General features: G+C 37.7%; 1 long non-coding RNA gene across 3 annotated transcripts; it reads left to right on the top strand.

Annotated features, from left to right (window-relative positions):
* The first annotated feature begins 450 nt into the window (after positions 1 to 450).
* LOC131803661 (uncharacterized) lies at positions 451 to 20,530 on the top strand. Of its 3 annotated transcripts, XR_009342708.1 has the most exons (3): positions 451 to 973; positions 12,160 to 12,468; positions 18,442 to 20,530. It is a non-coding gene; the product is annotated as an uncharacterized LOC131803661 (long non-coding RNA). The 3 variants fall into 3 exon arrangements; XR_009342709.1 differs by lacking the exon at positions 12,160 to 12,468; XR_009342710.1 differs by lacking the exons at positions 451 to 973; positions 12,160 to 12,468 and adding an exon at positions 11,772 to 11,881.
* The last annotated feature ends 76 nt before the right edge of the window (positions 20,531 to 20,606 follow it).

Raw genomic sequence — 20,606 nt, 5'->3', positions numbered from 1 at the left:
TCATAACCAGTAAGTAAAAGTCATGTGTCAGGCGGGGCCGAAGAAGTGATTCTCATCGAAGGTAGCAGTCAGCACGGCCTTAGAGCCTGGTAAAATAAAAATACAGTTTCCTCCTTTTTTCTGACAATAAATTCTCACTTACCTTACACTCCTATTGGAATTCCACTTTTGAATTTCTAAATAAAAAACTGTTACAGAATGGGGACTCAGGCTATGGTCTCCGCAGCCACACAGAGCAGCGCTGGAGGAGAGTGGAAAATGCGTTAATAAATTAAAATTGGTGTTCCTTTTTTGAAGTATTGCGCTCTGGCACAAACCTGCAAAAGTATGGTGCCGCTATACAAAAAGTGTTTCTCGTCCAAGGCAACAGCAAGACCCTTAAACAACGACCTGTGAATACGAAAATACAGTCTCTTTCTATCTTTCACACAATATTCTTTCTTACCTTAGACTCCTATTTTATCACCATTTTTGAATGTCTGAATACTGTTAATGGCGGCTCTTACTTAAAAAACGACAGCAAATAGCGCAGAACCTGCAGGCAAACACCAATGTAACAACGGCCTTGGAATACAATAGATAAAGGTTCCCTTCTTTCCTTTTCAAACAATAAATTCTCACATATCTTACATTCCCATTGGAATTCTTCTTTTAAACATCTAAATAGAATGCTGTTACAGAATGGCGGCAATCACTCAAAGAACAACAACTGAAATCGGCCGTTAAAAAGCAAACTGACGGCGGCGGCAAAAATCACAAAGCCAACAGCTGTCATGGACTCACATTCTCTCATCCGTTTTGCTAATGCCATTCTCTCTCTCTCTCACTTGCATCGACAAATCGAAATAATCGATTAGTCGCAACGATAAGTCCAAAGTCGACGTAGGCATCCCATCTCTTTACAGTTTTACAAAGTTTACAGCTGTTGTAGACGCCAAGCGCGATTTTTTATGCAAAAGCAACATAAAACAAAGTAAATATCATTAAAATTGTAGTAAATATTTTGGAAAATTATCTTTGTGTGTTTGTATTGTCAAAGGGCGATGGAGAAAAATGTTTTTATGCACGAAAAAATTCCTATTTAAAGAAATAATTCTCTGTGTAATGTGATGTGAAAATGAAGTGCAATAAAATGTAGAGATGAGCTGTGTAAAACATAATGCAAAAACAAGAAAAAATATCTACATACATAAATGTACCTAGCAAAAGAAAATAAAACAACGCCAAATAAAAGAAAATCAATTGTGAAAATTTACATAAAACCATGAAATAGAGGAATCGAATTGTTTTCAACGTGAAATAAATGCAAAAAATAAAATGTAATACCGTGAATGTGTTTTGCAAACAGCCAGGCAATAAAAGAAAATCGAAAAGCCAAAGAAATTGTTTCTGCAAATTCCCATCCATTTTTCTTTGCAGCAGCGCCATTTATTTTTGTGTTTTTTTTTTTACATTTTGCGGCAAGTTTCTGCTTTGCGATAACTGGTGGCTTGTTTGGATTTCGTGTCAAGCCGGAGTTTGATGTGAAAAATCTAGAAATTCGTAAAATGTGAAACATTAAAACTTACCCCAGCGAGTTTTTTAATTTTTAATTTAATTTTTTTTTATTTCATTCTTTCTTAACTCCATTATTCTTAAAAAATACCGTGTTCATGTCAATGTGTGTGTTGTGTGTGCTAGCTTTTCCAAATTTGTCCATTGTGAATTGCGTCTTACATTATTTTGGTGTTCGCTACCCCCACCACTCCAACAAAATCTCTTTACTTTAAGTTTATGTTTAGAAACGATCTTGTTTGTGTTGCGCTTTGGACAACAACATCAGCGCAGCAACAACAACAACACACGATCCAAGTCAAACATCATTGACATGTTATACCAGTTTTTCTTTTTATTTTGTACTACTTTTAACTTTGTGTTGAAAACAACAAACTCCATATGTCTAGGGGAGAGGAGAAGAAGAAGCAATGTTTGGTGTTTTTATGATTTACTTTTTGCATTGCACTCGTCGACCTCTCTCTCTCTGTCCACGACAATTCTAATTTGATTTTTTTTATAAATGACCCCCTCTGAGAGTTGTTGTGTTTTCTTGTTTTATTTATTTGTTTACCGTTATGGTTTGTTGTTGGTAAATTGTCTCTCAATTTTATGTGCAGCCGTAATGTACTGTTCAGTATGGCCAATGTTTTCTAATGGAAAAATCGCATTTTTTTGAAAATCGCTGTACATTTGAAAGAAACCTAACAAAATCGGTTTATAGGGTAAGGAATTAATGGTAGACGCTTAAGGATTTAAAATTACATTGTTGTTGAACAACCATATAGAAATTTGACGGTAGAAAGTAATACAAATGACGACAGAAAAATGCGAATGGAAGTTAAGACGGACAAGTCCAGAAAATCACGTACAGGGAATATTTTTTATATACCACTCTTTAATTCCATAACTACGAACTTAAATAAGTAGTTGCTATAAGAGTAGGTTAAATTTAGAAAAAATACCTCTTTCGCCTTGAGCTTAGGAGCTTTATTATCACAGGTAAGTTTTCTTTTAAAATTGAAAGTATGGAGGCAAAATCCATTTTTCAGTTCTATAGAATCGATTTATATTATATGGGTAGCAATAAGAAGCTTATGGTAATACCTAATACACTACAATAACTTAATATACAGGGTGAGATAAAAAAAACTGCAACAAAGTCAATCGCCATAATTTTAACTTTATTTACGGAAATAGTACCAAATTTTAGAATAAGATTAGATTTATTCGAATTGGTCACCTTTGGCACGAATTATGGCCTTCAAACGGCCAATGAAACCATCACACGTTGCCCGAATGTTGCTCTGCGGTATTTTGGCCTATTCCCGGCGAAGCGCTTGCTTGAGGTGATGTACACTTTGGTATTTTTTAGTGCCAACCTTGCTTTCCACAATACTCCAGACACAATAGTCCAACGGATTGGAATCCGGAGATTTTGGTGGCCATTGTGCGCTGGAAATGAAGCGAGGAACCTCATTTTGTAACCATTCTTGGGTGGCGCGTGCTGAGTGCGATGGTGCCTGGAGTCCTGTTGGAATGTCTAAGGTTTGCGGTCAAAATGCTTTCATGCCCGAGGCTTTAATACACCACACAATATTTCAGGATAATATTCGGCATTTATTCTGATGCCACGGTCGATTAATACGAGCGGAGAGCGACCATCGGCTGTTGTGGCGGGCCACACAATCACCATGGCCGGCGCTTGGGTTCTGGTGGCCAACCGAATGTGCACATTTTCAGCTGACCTCTTTGGCCAGTAAAGACGATCATTTTGTCTGTTCACAAACTGCTGGACAACGAATGTCTTCTCATCGGAGGGGAGAAGACCAAATTCGACAGTTCACCACTTTCGGCCAAGCGATGCAACTCTTTAGCTCTTTTGAGTCTATTTTCTTTATTGCCGTGTGGGTTCTTTCGGAATTTCAATGGCTTGGGGTAAGCTCATTTTTTCAATATTTACCGAATGAAATTTTGCAATATGTTCAACTCACGAGCCATTTCCCGGCCACTTTTTAAGTGGGAGCAAAATTCGTACAAAAAATATTCCCACCGGAATTTTTGTAATGACACCCAATTTAAAGCTGAAATTCTTATCACACACAATATTTTTCTTAACTTGATTCGGCGGGGGCTTAAGATTTTCCCTTCTTCGTATGTCCCACAACGATTTTTGAACCAAAGTTTTTGATTATTTGCATGCAACCGGCCTTCCAAAAGTTAGGAAGTAGAATTCTGTTAGTAACATTTATTTGAGAAAAGATGATTTATTCTATTAATATTTTCATTTCGTTCGTCTGTTCGTTTCAATTTTTATTTAAATCGAATCCCAAAAGAAAGTTATTAAAAATAACGATAACCCAAATAAAAAAACGCCAAACAGGCAACATTGAACGACAATGTTCTCTCACACTCTCTCTCTCTCTCTTTTTGCAATGTTTTGTTTTGATTTGTTGATAACTCCTTCGTATTATATTCCTGCCTGTTTTTCAGTTTTTTGCATTTTCTTTTATCCCCCTTTTATGGTTTATTATTGTTTTGTTGTACCTTTTTGGCAAAGGCTATGCACGTACACACAATGTAGTTACGTGTGTATATACATTGCCATGAACATGCACACACATCGCCAAAATATATACACAGAAGAAAATGGCAAACATGGCTGGCGTCTCGTCGTTGGTTTGCAGCTGTTGTGTTGTTATGGTTTGGTTTGGTTTGTGTGTTTTTTGTTTGTTGTTCTTTTATGTTGTCTCTCGACCTCTTCCTCACGCTCTCCTTGTTCTCTTTATGTGTATTATTGGTGCTATGTACATATTGCATTTACCTTGCACAATGCCTACATTGTATGTGTACCTGTAGGATTTATTGAATAAAGTAGTAGCAGCGACGGTGCTGGCTGCGGTGATCATCATCATCGGCGGGCAATAAGTATCGAATTGTCTTGTTCTGGCTGACAGACAAACAATTATCCGTGTAGCAAGTCAATGGTGTTTAAGAAATTCTAAAGAACACTACCTAACTTGTTCGATCAGAAATATGTATAAGTGAAGAAAACAATACATAGTCAGCTATATAAAGGATATGCACTGAAGGATGTGTACCTCGGTGTACAAAGTATCAAAAAGAGGAGATGGAAAACATAAACAACAGCTGTCGTTTGGACGAGAAAAAATGTTGCGTGTTATAAGATATCACCTGACGTTCCAGTTTAACCATTGTGTGTGTTGTTTGTAAGGTTTTGCAAGTTGTGGCCATCGCATAGAACATAACACCAAGAGTATAGGGATTTGTTTTCGAAATCGGTGGCTGTTGTAAAATTAATGAAATTTTTCAATTTTAACTTTTTTGAAGAGTTCAGCCAGGAAAACATGGGCACTAGTTCACAGCTCAAGGTCAGTGCTATCCACGAAATGCTAGGTCAAAAAATACTGCCTTATTGTGAATTATTTACAAATTTGTTTTGAAAAATTATAGGATAGGGTAAGTGCCCTGGGCTTAACTCTAGTTTAATAAAAACTCTTTCATTTTTTCGAAGGTCCAACAACGGTTACGCGAAATAAACCTTTTTTTACTGAAAACATTATTTTAATAAACTGGTTAGAATCGGGTAATGCGGATGGAAAGACCCATATCTCTGGACCCGAGAAAGGTATTAGCATAAATTGTAGCATTTTGGAAAGGTAAGAGAGCCAGCTATAATTTGCCATTAATTTTGTTGACCCCCATAATAGGTTCTTTCTGAACTTTTTGGGGGTTTTATAAAAAATCCGGGTCCAAAAAATAATAATTTTTGATAATTTTACTATAACCCATCATGTGACCACTTGTTGGATAGGTATTTTCATAAGCTTTCCAACGATACTATATTGTCTATATGGGGTAATAGGGGCCGTGTCCAGGACAGGTCTTGAACCCGGATTTTCTGGTCAAAAATCTGGGGTCAAGAAAAAAATAGTTTCCCGGAATCAGGTTAAAAATACCTACCTCTGGAAAAAATTTCGAAAAAAACAAAGAGTTTTTACTAAACTAGAGTTGTTCCTTAAAAAATAGATTTGTTCGATTTGGTGGATGTGCGGTGATCGACACTTTAGTATTTTTTAGTTCCAACCTTGCTTTCCAAAATACTCCAGACACAATTCGTATTGGGAATTTTTCGTGGCCATTGTGCACTGGAAATAAACGAGGAACCCTCTTTTTTGTAACTATTCTTGGGTGGCGCGTGCTGAGTGCGATGGTGCTGAGTCCTGTTGGAATGTCCGAGGTCTGCGGCCAAATTTTTTGCGTGCCCAAGGCTTTAATACACCCTCCAAAACATTTCGCGATAATATTCTGCATTTATTCTGATGCCATGTTCGATTAATACGAACGGATAGCGCCCTTTGGCTGTTATGGCGGCCCACACAATCACCATGGCCGGCGCTTAATTTCTGGTGGCCAACCGAAGGTGCACATTTACAACTGACCTCTTTGGCAAGTAAACACGATCATTTGGTTTGTTTACTAACTGCTGCACAACGTATGTTTTCTCATCGCAGCGGAGAAAACCAAATTTCTGCAGTTCACCACTTTCGGCCAAGCGAAGCAACTCTTTAGTTCTGTTGAGTCTACTTTCTTCCTCTTGCCGTGTAAGTTCTTGAACTTTTTAGAATTTCAATGACTTTATCCCGAACTCACTTTTCAATATTTGCCGAATGAAATATTGGGATATGTTCAGCTCACGAACCATTTTTTCTGCCACAGCAACGCGAGTTTCGATCAAGCGGCTTATTTACTTTTCGAACCATTTCTGCTGATGTTGCGGTTTTCTTCCGTCCACTTTCTTGACGTCGCGCTACGCTACCGGTATCACGGTAACGAGCGATGGTACGAGATACAAAAGATTTATTCACATTTAAATGCTGGAGTGCTCTAACGATAGCCACTTGTGATTTTCCAGCCAAATATAAAAAAATCACACTATCACGCTTAAATTCCATCACGAATAATTCGCACCAAAATGCTTTTGTACGCTTGTAAACAATATAATGAGCTGTCACTGAAATAATTTTAACACCTGCCGGACAAGTGGCTTACAAATGACAGCAGTCTGAAGTTGGTTGCAGTTTTTTCCTCTCATTTTTAAAGTAGAGGACGTAGTCGATATATGTAAATCCCATAATATTTATGTCAGACTTAGGTCAGATGGGATATGGAAAATATAGACCAACTCATTCGGTACCTCCCTCATAAATGGTCATCATTTTGAATAATCATATCGTAGGTCAAAATATATAGCTTTTGTTGAAAAATCCCTTAGGATAGCTAATAGGCCTGCTGTCCGAACGACCGCTGAAAGAATTTCTACCTTGGTATGAATTCCCGTAATACCATATATCTATAAATTTCAAGTGGAATTTGTTCAATCTGTAAAAGTCCTGTCAAACATGTCCTAATCCGCATAAGGCTTTAAGAAGAATTTATGCAACTTTTTCCAAATTGACATCCCTTTCTAAAAGTGGCGAATGCTGCACTTATTTCTAATTACACCCCACTAAACGAAGTTAATGTCCACCCCGGCCCTGCACCTCTAAGGGTAGCTGTTATAAATAAACGCTAATTGAACTCAGTGTTTAACCTCGACGTTAAATTCATTCCTGTTCCAGAAAATGATAATTTACCCTAGCCACGGACGATGGATGTAGGCAACTCAGCCAAATGGATGAATGTGAAACGGAATTCCGCTTCAATTATTTTTTATTGCTTTGCTCGTTCTTTTTTTCTTCTAACTCACACACACAACCCATTCACTTGCCTTTCCAGCCCCTATGTTGTCTGTTGAATATCTTCCCATGGGCTGCTGATGATGGTCTGTCTATGTCTATGGAAATCAAACAATTCTCTGGAACACCAAACCAAATGTGGCGGTGTTCGGCCACTGTTGTCCCTACCTTTGAAATGTACCCATTGTAGACATGTATTTTTGTTTTTCTCTTTATGGTGTTTCTTTCTTTTTTGCAAATTCCTCTCCCCCTTTTCCCTGTCTTCCTACCACTTTGTTTTGTTATTCCCTCTGGCCGTTTATGTTGTGCCATCATCATTACCACCGACTTCTTTTAAGCATTCCTGACACTGTCAGGCCCCTTCATTGTGTTTGAGTTGTGCATGGGATTCAATGACAACTCTCTCGCTCTCTCTCTCTGCCTGTCCGTCTCTCATTTTCTGTTGATATTTCCCTAATACCCAGAGTAGTTTCCCATCGACTTTAGTTCAGTTGTCAAGTAATGACTCCCATGGAGATTTCCAGCTATTGTTTTGCTCTGTTTTTCGCAATATTTCTAAATAAGTGCCAGTGACGTAGGAGGTTATTGTATTTTGTTTTCGAATTTCACTCCCTGGGTTTTGTTATTCTTCTTCTAAACATCTTTGTTGATGATTTCTCTGTAATTTTGTCGTGTCTTGTCTTTTCGCACAGTGGGAACTTTAGGGCATATAAATTGGGAAAATAATGCAAAAATGGGTTCATCGGAAATTGGATTTACTAGATGTGTAGAAATAACCATGGCAGAAAGCATGAACGAGTAGTTTACAAGGTCTACTTCAGTCAATCCTTCTCGTTATACCCTCAGTCATAATGGCAACAGAGGCTATATATCATTTGATACGGCCAAAACGTGCCTCATCGAAATAACGGTTTAAGGACATTTGGAGTCGATCTAGCGATATCCTTCCTTCTGTCTGTCTGTCTGCTGTCTGGTGCGCCTGATAACTCTCGAAGGGAGTATCCGATTTGGTCCAAACTTGGTACATCATAATATTATTATCAAACTTAGATCAAGTTCAGATATGTACAATATACAGGGTGAGATAAAAAAACTGCAACACAGTCAAACGCCATAATTTTAATTTTTTTTTTTTTTCAAATTTTATTGAAGGAAAGCAAAAATGTCGAAAATAGCATCAAATTTTAGAATATGTTTAGATTTGTTCGAATTGGTCACCTTTGGCACGAATTATGGCCTTCAAACGGTCAATGAAACCATCATACGCTGCCCGAATGGTGCTCTGCGGTATTTTGGCCCATTCCCGGCGAAGCGTTTGCTTGAGGTGATCGACACTTTGGTATTCCAAAATACTCCAGACACAATAGTCTAACGGATTGGTATCCGGAGACTTTGGTGGCCATTGTGCGCTGGAAATGAAGCGAGGAACCTCATTTTGTAACCATTCTTGGGTGGCGCGCTGAGTGCGAAGGTGCTGAGTCCTGTTGGAATGTCCAAGTTCAGCGGCCCACACCATCACCATAGCCGGCGCTTGAGTTCTGGTGGCCAACCGAAGATACAGATTTTAGGCTGATCTCTTTGGCAAGTAAACAGGATTATTTTGTTTGGTTACAAATAGCTGAAAAACTAATGTTTTCTCATCGGAGAAAACCAAATTCGGCAGTTCACCACTTTTAGCCAAGCGAAGCAACTCTTTAGCTGTTTTGAGTCTATTTTCTTTATTTTTGCGGTGTAAGTTCTTGTACTTTTTGGAATTTCAATGACTTTATCCCGAGCTCATTTTCCAGTATTTGCCGAATAGAATATTGCGATATGTGCTGTTTTCTTCCGTCCTAAATTCTACCAACCATTTCTGGTATTTGATATAAGTTTCTGACCCAATACTTTCTGATTGAACTCCTTTATCATTTAAAAAGATGTTACATTCACCACACTGTGCAATAGTCTATACCTATATTTACAAAAAAAAAATAAATAAATAAACAAAAACAATATCTACACCAGACATAGCATAAATTGCATTTATGTTTTACATCCTGATCCTCCCCAATATAATTTGCAGTGTATTCCTTTTAATTCGAGAATAAGAGTGTGAGTAAGAGAGCATAGCTGGACAAGTGTCATTGCCAGAGATGGGAAATGTAATATATGAATAATTTTGCCCCTTATAATTACGTTGTGAAGTCGGCATCTTATCATTCTATTCCTGGTCTTCTCCTCTTTAAAAAGGACATAGAACGCCACACCCTTCTTCTTGGTCGGACTGGACTTTTAACGTCCAAAGTATTGTTTTGAAGGGGAAGGACTTCGAGTTTGTGTTCTGTTTCGCACTTTTATTTCGCAGTTCACGAAGTTTATTAGATCCCTGTCTTGCCAGAAGTGTTCCAATATATTCTTGTTGATGTGGTCTTTTACAGTCCTCAGGTGGTCTTTATGTAGTTAGCTGCTTTCTCTTTCATTTCCTGCCTTTGGCTCCTTGGCGTTACCATCTATAGGTAACTGACCAGGCTTGCCCGCAAAACTGACTGAGGCAAATGCCTTCTTCGTTTTCGAAAAGGGGATCCGGTCCTCTTTTCTGCATCCGAAAAAGTGGAGGGAGGGTTCTGAATCTGCCTTAAACTCTCAATCTTCCTTCTTATTGTCCTGAGCTTTTTTGAAGTAGTCTTCGTGGCGTTCTGCTCCTCTGCAGATCTGATCCCCTTTTCTGCTTCCGGAGAAGTGGAGGGAGAGTTCTTGCCTTCTGCTTTTGCTGAGTCTCCTTTCAGCGACTTGCTGTGGATTTCCTTGTCTTTGGCTCCTTATTGTCAACTTTTCAGGTACCAGGTTTTCCCGCAGCACTGACTGGCGGAAAGTTTTTTTTCTTCTTCGAAAAAGGCTTTGCTACGTTCTGGTCCCCTGAGGGATCTGACCTTTTTACTGCTTCCGAAGAAGTGGAGTGAGGGCTCTGGGTCTTTTGGAAATCTTGCTGCCTTGAAGACTCAGTCATCCTCGTAATTATCCTGAGTTTACGCTTTTGCGCCCCGTATAATTTATTTTTGTTCGTGGCAACCTTCGCAATGATTTGGATCACTACGTCTACCATTTTGTCAACCTCCGCTTTGGTGGAGATTTCAACAACTTTTTTCTTTGCATTAGCTTCGGAGTCCGAGTCTGAGTTGCTATCTATCTCTGAAAGCTGGGTTGATCTTGAGTTTCCTCGGAGCTTTTCCTTTTCGTCCTAATCAATAGAAGACCTCAGGGTCCAAATGGTCTTCTATTGAAAATATAAGATCCCACCGTCCTCTATTAAAAATAGAAGACCTCGCGATCCTCTATTTATAAAAAAAATGAAAATAAAAGGCCTCACGGTCATCTATTGAAGATAAAAAATGCCACGGTCGTTTATTGAAGATAGAACACAATACGTTCTCTATTGAAAATAGATGTCCCTACTCACTTTCCTCTTTTGGGAATAGAAGACCTCAGATTCCTCTATTAACAACGGAAGACCCCAGGGTATTCTATTAATAACAGAAGTCCTCAGGCTCCTCTATTGGGAATAGAAGACTTCAGGGTCCAAATGGTCCTCTATTGAAAATGGAAGACCTCACGGTCCTCTATTGAAGTTAGAAGACCTCACGATCCTCTATGGAAGATAGAAGAGCCCACAGTCCTCTATTTAGGATAGAATACATCACTTTCCTCCTTTGAAAATAGAAGATCTCACGATCCTCTATTGCTATTTTGAAGAATTCGCGGTCCTCTATTGACAATAGAAGCCCTAAGGATTCTCTATTGACAATAGAAGACCTAAGGGTTCTCTATTGACAATAGAAGGCCTCAGGGTCCTCTTTTTACAATAGAAGACCCCAGATGTTCCTCTATTACAAATAACCCTTGAGTCCAAATGGTCCTCTATTGAAAATAAAAGACATATCGGTCCTCTATTTAAAATAAAAGGCCTCACGGTCCTCTATTGAAGACAGAAGACTCCACGGTCCTTTATCGAAGATAGAAGACCCTACTCTCCTCTATTGAGGAAGGAACACCTCCTTTTCCTTCTCTTTTTAAAATAGACGACCTCTATTGACAATGGAAGACCTCACGGTCCTCTATTGAAAAATATAAGAACTCACGGTCTCTATTGAAAATGGGAGACTTCACGGTCCTCTATTGAAAATAAAACACATCTCCGCCCTCTATATAAAATAAATGGTCTCACGGTCCCCTGTTGAAGGCAGAAGACCCTACGGTTCTCCATTGAAAATAGAAGCTCTCACGGTTAAATTGAAAATTTCTCGCTTTTTCATTCTCGCAGTAACTCGCTTTTCCATCCCTAACCTATGTTCTTTCGGCTTTGATTTTATTTGCAATTTTTATTTTGATTTCTGTTTTTTCTCTTCTGTTTTGATGAAGAAGTTTCATAGAGAGCCAGCCAGCCAGTTGAGTGAGCTCAACACACAACAATCTCATTGGACGCACAAGTCAAAGGAACTCTTTTTCAGTTTCATTCGATACCTTACAGGAGAATGTTGGTGGCGGTGAAACAAATGCATATCTCCGACAAGCGCGTTATGGGCATATGACCGATTCGACCCGACGGACCAAATGTAATTAAGTGATGTTTGTAATTTTGTATATGTGCATGTTGAAGGAAATGTTTTGAAATATTTTAATAACAACAACAACATCAACAATATAATAATAGCAGCAGTAAAAATAAAACAAAACATATTTTGCATTTATTTCAAGACCACGAAGAATGGTTTGTGGTTTATGTGAAAAGCAATAACAAAAAAATATATATATATATATAAAAAAAGAATTGAAATTTCCTGATAATTCCAATAATGATTTTTTTGTAAATTCTCCTTTTTTTGTTATCCAGCAGCATTATGTGTGCATATTTTTTTAAACTTTTTTAAATAAAAGATTAAAATCAAAAAAGTAAAAAACAAAAAAAAAAAATGTAAAAGAAAAAATAATCCTTCGTCCCAGCAACATAAAACGCATTGCAAATAAGTAACAAAAAAATCACGAAAAAGTTTTAAACAAATGACAAACCAAATAACTCGTAAATAAAGTCGTCGTATTTAAACAAATAGTGTACCCATCGAAATTGAACATCAACATCAACAAGAACTAAGGCAACAACAACCACAACATCAATTACATTTAAAATCAAATAATAAAAAATGTATGTAAAGTCAATTACAAGGTATATGTAAAATACGTAACCTATCTATCTACAGCAGAAAAGTTACTTCTATTTTACTTCGTTTACTTGTAAATGTCAGACGGATATTTACATATGCCAAGTGAACACAAACACATGAACATACATGCATGGATACACACACACAAATACATGCATCAATTTCCTAGTCCTTAATACATACCGTGATACATACATACAGACAGATATTTGTATATCCTTATTAAATATCCAACCGAGTTTTTGTTGTGATAGACTGGCGGTCTCAGTCAGTCTGTCAGTCTGCTACAACAACAACACCAACAATGATTCCAACATACCAAGGAAACATTTTGCATAGAATCAACCACAACAACAACACCAACATGACAACAATATGTTATGTCTATCACAACAAGTTGGGAGATTGCCAGAGAGAAATAATTTGTGTATCTCTTACTCTCCGTGTCTCCTTTGTTACTCAGTCTCATCTCTTCGTTCTCCGTTATACCCCAGTGTCCTATTTGGCAAACATGTTTTATGTGTTATGTTTCTTACATGTCCTGCTTAACATTACTAGAGTTGCCATCTTCAAACATCAGGGAAAGTAGTGGAGCAAATTTAGTAGGACAAATTTTTTGAGAGATGAAGATTTCAAAGTTGATGGCGAAAGCAAGGAAGTCAATCAAATTCGTCATACCTGATTTTTATACCCTCAGCCATGTGGCTAGAGATGGTATTTATCATTTGATACGGTCAAAATGTGGCTCATTGAAATAACAGTTTTAGACCTTAGGTCTCTCTTTTAATAACACAGGGGTGTCCGTACGTCCGTCTGTCTGTCTGGCTGGCTGGTGTGCACGATAACTCTCGAAGGGAGTATCCGATTTGGTACAAACTTGGTACATCGTCATATTATTATCAAACTTAGATCGAGTTCGGAGATGGACAATCTCGGTCAACTTCTTCTGGTACCTCCCCCACAAAATGTCAACATTTTCAAAAAAAATATTTTACTGCACAGAAAGAGAAATGATAATCAGTTTTTTCTCCAACTTTGCAAATCATAAAATTTGCATCAGTGCTACCTCAGGTGCGAAAATGCACAATATCGGTCCACATCATCAAGTGCCCCCCTACAAAGGGTCAAAATTTTGAATAATTATAACTCTTATAAAATGTGAAATTAGAGTCCGATTATCTTCAAATTTCACCCAACAATATTCTTAAGACAATTTCTGGCGTGAAGATCGGTTTGCTTCTTATGGTGCCTCCCCAACGTGTCAAAATGTTAAATAAGCATTGAGCTCGTAAAACGCAAAATGAGCATCCGATTCCTATCAAACTCGACACATCCCAATATTTTTATCAACGGATAATCTCTCATGAAGATAGTAGATAACGGCCCACTCCTTCTGGTACCTCCCCCACAAAGGGTCAATATTTTTTGAATAATTATATCTCTCATAAAATATGAAATGAACATCCGATTGCCTTCTAATTTCACACATCACAATATTTCTATCAACACAAGATCTGTTGAGAAGATGGGATATATCAGTCCATTCCTCCTGGTACCTTCACCACAAATGCTAACAATTTTGAAAGATTGCATCTCTCAGAACATGTGAAACAAGTCCGCTATTTTCTTCAAACTTGATTTGTCTAAATATTTCTCTCAACCACATATCTGATGTAAATATGGAATTTATCGGACCACTCCTTTTCGTACCTCGATACAGCCCACAATTTTTGACATAGAGCTTCAAATTTGGCAGAACAATATGTATTGTGTCTAGGATGGTTGTTATTGAAAATGAGATATATCGGTCCAAGGTTTGATATAGCCGTCATATGCAGGATGAGATAAAAAACCTGAAACAAAGTCAAACACCATTAATTTTTACTTTTTTTTTTTTTAATGTTATTGAATGAAAGCAAAAAATGTCGAAAATTGCATCAAATTTTAAAATAAGTTTAGATTTGTTCGAATTGCTCACCTTTGGCACGGATTATGGCCTTCAAACGGCCAATGAAACCGTCACACGCTGCCTGAATGTTGTTCTGCGGTATTTAAGCCCATTCCCGGCGAAGAGCTTGCTTGAGGTGGTCGACACTTTGGTACTTTTAGTGCCAACCTTGCTTTCCAAAATACTCCAGACACAATAGTCCAACGGATTGATATCCGGCGATTTTGGTAGCCATTGCGCGCTGGAAATGAAGCGAGGAACCTCATTTTGTTACCATTCTTGGGTGGCGCGTACTGAGTACAATGTTGCTGAGTCCTGTTGGAATGTCCTTGGTCTGCGGCCAAAAAATTGCGTGCCCAATAATAATATTCGGAATTTATTATGATGACACGGTCGATTAATACGAGCGGAGAGCGACCTTCGCTTGTTATGGCGGCCCACACCATCATGGCTGGCGCTTGAGTTCTGGTGGCCAACCGAAGGTGTACATTTTCAGCTGACCTCTTTGGCAAGTAAACACGAACATTTTGTTTGTTTACAAACTGCTGAACAACGAATGTTTTCTCATCGGAGCGGAGAAAACCAAATTCGGCAGTTCATAACTTTCAGCCAAGCGAAGTACTCTTTAGCTCTTTTGAGTCCATTTTCTTTCTGTTGCGGTGTAAGTTCTTGCACTTTTTGGAATTTCAATGGCTTTACCCCGAGCTCATTTTTCAATATTTGCCGAATGGAATATTGCGATATGTTCAGTTCACGAGCCATTTTTCGGCCAATGCGACGCGGGTTTCGATAAAGTCGCTTCTTTACTTTTCGAACCATTCCTGCTGATGTTGCTGTTTTCTTCCGTTCACTTCATTGACGTCGGGCTACGCTACCAGTATCACGGTAACGAGCGATGGTACGAGACACAAAAGATATGTTCACATTTAAATGGTCTAACGATAGCCATTTGTGGTTTTTCAGCCAAATATAAAGAAATCACACTATCAGGCTTAAATTCCATTACGAATTACTTTTTTCTGGAAAATTCTCACCAAAATGCTTTTGTACGCTTGTAAACAATATAATGAGCTATCACTGGAATAATTTTAACAGCTGTCGGACGAGTGGCTTAGAAATGACAGTAGTCTGAAGTTGGTTGCTCTTTTTTCATCTCTTCATCCGATATAAATTTAAGCCTTCTCTAAGTCACGGCATACACCCTAATGCAATCATATTTTGTAAGAGAGGTCACACACACTATAGAAATACAGCTATAAAATTTAGTGGAATTTTATATAACTTCCATATGCTAATTCCATTTGATTTCAATTTTTAACGGTGCAAAAGCCGTAATATGCAATCATGAGAGCTTAACTCCCAAAAGTTGCAATATTAAGTGTTATTTGTTACAGATAGCTTTACTAAATATGCATAGTGGTGTAGGGTCTCATAGAGTCCGCCTAGACTGACTTTTGTCCCTTCTATAGAAGTTGTAATTGGTTTTATCAGTTCTATGTGTATTTCAATTTGATTCACTGCAAAAACATTGAAGTATAAAGATAGGACAAGACAGAGTCAAAATATGGCAACCCTGTAAAAATACCTGTGTTGCTATGATATTATAACAACATACTTGTCAATGTTAACTGATTTATACCGCCAAGGAAATATTCAAATTTTCGGAAGGGTCAGTGGAATAGAATTTTGAAACCACAGTTTTTGGATTTTTCAAACTTTAATTTATCATTCGTTTCTGTAATTGTCATGAGTTGTTACACTATCTATTGAAGACACAAACCTTTTGCTCAAAATTCATTTTGTGTAGTCTAAGTCTTTATTCACTGTTTCAAAATGTTCACTTATTTTATTTAGTTATGGCAACCCTAGTCCGTATTGTTAATCTCTCTCTCTCTCTCTCTCTCTCTTCCTTTCATATCCAACCAGTGTTGCCGTTTGAAATTTTTATTTCAGCCCAATTTTTTTCTAAAAACCGCCCAAAATCGACTATATCCGCCCAAACTGTAAAAAGTTGAATAATTAATATGTAGTTTGTATTCAAGTAAATTTTATTGAAAATTTTACACTATACATAAAAAAGGTACTCAAGTTTTATTGCATTCAATGTATTAAATACATTAGAGAAAATAAAAATTTTATGTTATTTTACTTCAAGTTTTTTTTATATATATATTATATATATATATGAAAAAGTAACATAATACAAGAATTCAATGTACTAAATACATTAAAGTCATTATTCTTCAGGTTTTTATACCCTACAACGATATGTGTTGGGGGTATTATAACTTTGATTGGGCCAAAAATTATGTAACACCTCGAAATATTGGTTTCCCACATAGGAAAGCATATATGGATCTTCCTATCTCGCCGAGCTGAGTCGATCTAGCTATGTATGTCCGTCCGTCCGACTGTCCATGTTAATTTGTAATCACTCTACAGGTCGCAATTATGGCCCGATCTTTACGAAATTTAGAATGTAGCTGGGGTCAGAATAGAACCTTATTTCTTTTGGAGATGATCGTATAATATTTAGGGGTTGAAATTGACTAAAAACTGAAAAATTTCCTGATTTCCTGATTTTGCAGTTACTCTACAGGTCACAATTATAGACCAATCGAAGCGAAATTTAGCATGGGGCTAGAGCTTTGGACTGGGGAAAAACCTTCCAATTTTGTCATCGGGTAATATTTAGTGGTTTAGTAGACCATAGCATTTGCGATAAATAAAAGTCAATTTTTCCATTAATCCGCGAATATTTTTACTGCCGGCGAAATCACAAATAGACGAAGATGCCGATAGTAAAAATATCGGATATATATAGAGAAATATATACAATGTATATATATACAAATGTATATATATATATACAATGTACAATGTATATATATACAAAGGAAGGGGATGTCAGCTAGAATGTTTATATCTTCAGAATGGCTGGAGCGATTTTGACAAATTTTGTCAATTTAGAATTCCCCTGTGGCATTAAAGTATAAATACCAATAATGATGTTCAAATAGACTTTGTAGTATTTTGAGATTTTTTTTTAATTTTTTCATATTTTTTATCGCATGCGATTTTTTCAAATTAACTTATACTATTGAAGTATTTGTTTTGTAAAATTTTTTCACTTTACAACACAGGTTCGATCCTCACGAAATTTTTCACAAAGGTAGGGTTAGGCTCAGAAGGGCTTAGCCTATTGTTTTCAAAGATGTCCGCAATATATTTAGGGGTTGAAATGGACCAGCAACTCAAAATGTTCCTGAATTTGCAGCCGTTATAAAGGTCCCAAATATAAACCTAAGGACACGAAATCTCGCATGAAGTTAGAGCTTAGGACAGCGGGTAGAATGGACCACTACTTTTGTGTAAAAAAATACCAACATTACTTACAGGCGATACACAATAGGCGAACTTCTGGCTTTTTTATGCTGATTTCGTTGACGAATATAGCCAAATATCGTAGACAAACAAATCATATAGATGAGTCTAAATTTGGAGACACAGAGGGGGGGGGGGGGGGGGGGGGGCTCTTGCTTTTGGATATGATTGCAAAATATTTAGGGGTTTAAATGAACCAAAAACAGAAAAAAATTTCCTGATCATACAATTGAAGCCAATCGACACGCCTGAGAAGATAGGTAAGCACAGAGAAGAATTCTGGCATTTTGGATGACCATTGGAATATATTTAGCCGTAAAATGGACTACAAAAACTAACAGCACGACGGAGTGCATAAATATTGGGAAAATGTCCCTGGTCAAAATGCTAAGGGTAATATCTGGGCAGTGCTCCGTGACATAATTTCAAAAGCGAAATCTTCCAAAATGGATTTGGGCATGAGCTTCTAACATATTGTAGTGTTGTGGGGTATCACATGGCCGGCCCCGCACGACTATAGCCTAATGTATTATATATATTATTAAAAACCTTAACAAAAATCTATAAAAAAACACTGTATCCAACACCTTTTAACACAACAATTTATCCTTTTTCTTTGCAGCTCTATGTTTACATCTTCCACCATCTGACCAATTGCAGCTGAAAACAATCACCGAAACGAATTTCCATTAACCAAAAACCAAACAAAAAATAAGAAAACAAAAAAAAAACAAAATTAACAAAAGAATAAAATGAGTGTTACAAAACTTAGAAACAAAACCTAACAATTAAAACCAAATAATTCCTCCCCCACAAAAAAATATATTTTCCTGTGTACTAGAGCGCCATCTACACAATAGTGTTGTTAAGTGTTGTGATAAATGGGTAAAAAAAGAGAATGTTTTTGAGAGATAGGTAATTATGTGAAAAAAGTGATTTGCCTCAGAGATTTCAAGAAGAGAACTGAGAACCAGTTTTGTTTTTATACTCCTTGGGAATTCCCTTCTTTCTACAACGTTCGTTCATAACTGTGTGTTTGTGTCACGACATTGCCAAACAACGTCAGCAGCATCAATGTAGCCGTAAATGTGACGAACCAAAAGTATTGACAAACAAAAGTAAAACAACAGCAGCAGCAGCAACAACCACACAGGGAAATTGCCCCCAACACAGCAGAGCAGAGCAAACATCTGTTTCGACCTCTATATAACTTTCTTTTTTTGTTTTTGTTTTCCTCCATACTCCACACAATACATATAGATTTTCCCTTTACTCTCCCGTCCTACCTCTCTTTTTGCTACTGCCTTTCGTTTTGCTTTTCTTGTGTGGTGGCTCCAATTGTTATTGTTCTTCAAATCCAAATCCAACCATCCAAACATTTTGTCGAGAGCGAGAGAGAGAGAGCGAAAGGAGAACAAGAATTGAATATAAACAAAACAACAATAACAGTGACATGCCCCCCCCTTTTGTTGTTGTTGATGTGGTTGGTTAACAGAAGTCAACGTCGGAGTACACTTTGATTTGACATGTCTTTTGTGTGAGTGTGAATAAGTGAAGGCACAACAATCTAACCATCAGAAGAGAGATAGTAGAGCAAACCCCCCAACCATAAAGACAGACAGCCAGCAGTGTTGACAGCAACATCGCCGCCATCTTCATCATCATAATCGGGTGCAATAAAAGTAAGAAACCATTGCTGCGATTATTGCCATATCAGCTATCAGTTGGCAAACCTCTTCCAATCCCTCCGAGACACCTTTGCCAACTCCTCTGCTTAATGAGTACACACCAATCACTTTTGTAGTGTCAGAGTCGTCGGGTGTTATCGTTTTCCGATATTAAGATGAGTTGTTATTGTTGTTGATGGATTCGACGACTAGTGCAGTGCATCAACCAGCCACCAGTCACACTCACTTTAGCCGACAACAAACAGTAACAAGAGCCTCCTCGGCCTGATGATGTGCAGAGTTTTCCATGCGATTTGCACGTTTTAATACTCGACAATAACAAAGCCGCAGTACCATCACCACCACCACCACTAGCAGCAGCATCAGCAACCATCGCAAGTAGCTCGGAATCAACGGACCGTAAAGAAATTAAACAGCCAGCAGCCATCCATCCAGCCCAGCCTAGCCAGCCATCAAACATAAACAAAGCGCAACAAACGCGGCAACTAAATGCACTTCACTTGGCCACCAGCAGCACCCATCATTATTATCCCCATTATCATCATCTGTCTTGCCATCGGCAGCATCATCAACGGCGGCCGGCCAACATCAGCAATAATAACATCTGCAGCAATTGCAACAGTTTTCTAAAGAAACCTCAAAACAAAACGCAAAAACAACAAACAAAAGAGAAAGAAATAAAGAAAAGAAAAAAAAAAAACGAAACAAATCAAATCAAACACACAACACATCCACTCAAACCTCTTCTCTGGGCAGGCAGGCAGCGAACGAACGAACTAACGAACATCAAGTAAACCAACCGGCAAAGACTGTGAACTCTCCCCGCCGTTCTTTCCCCCCTCACCCCCTCCACAACCACTACTTGTGTGCAGACAGATAATAAAAGAAAAGCAAAGAAAAGAAACCAAAACCGAAACGAATGTAGCAAAAAACAGGAATATAAAGAAAAGAAAAACAAAATACCTACCTAGTATATATTAATACAAAAAAACAACAGCAACAAGAAAACGAAGACGACGACGACGACGAGAACAACAAGAACAAGAAGAAGATTCGCCAAAAGACAAAACGACGAAATAATAATAAAACAAAACAAGTG

The sequence above is a fragment of the Musca domestica genome, unplaced genomic scaffold, assembly GCF_030504385.1.
Source record: "Musca domestica strain aabys unplaced genomic scaffold, Musca_domestica.polishedcontigs.V.1.1 314, whole genome shotgun sequence".
Lineage (NCBI taxonomy): Eukaryota > Metazoa > Arthropoda > Insecta > Diptera > Muscidae > Musca > Musca domestica.
This window is presented reverse-complemented; position numbering and strand designations above follow the sequence as displayed.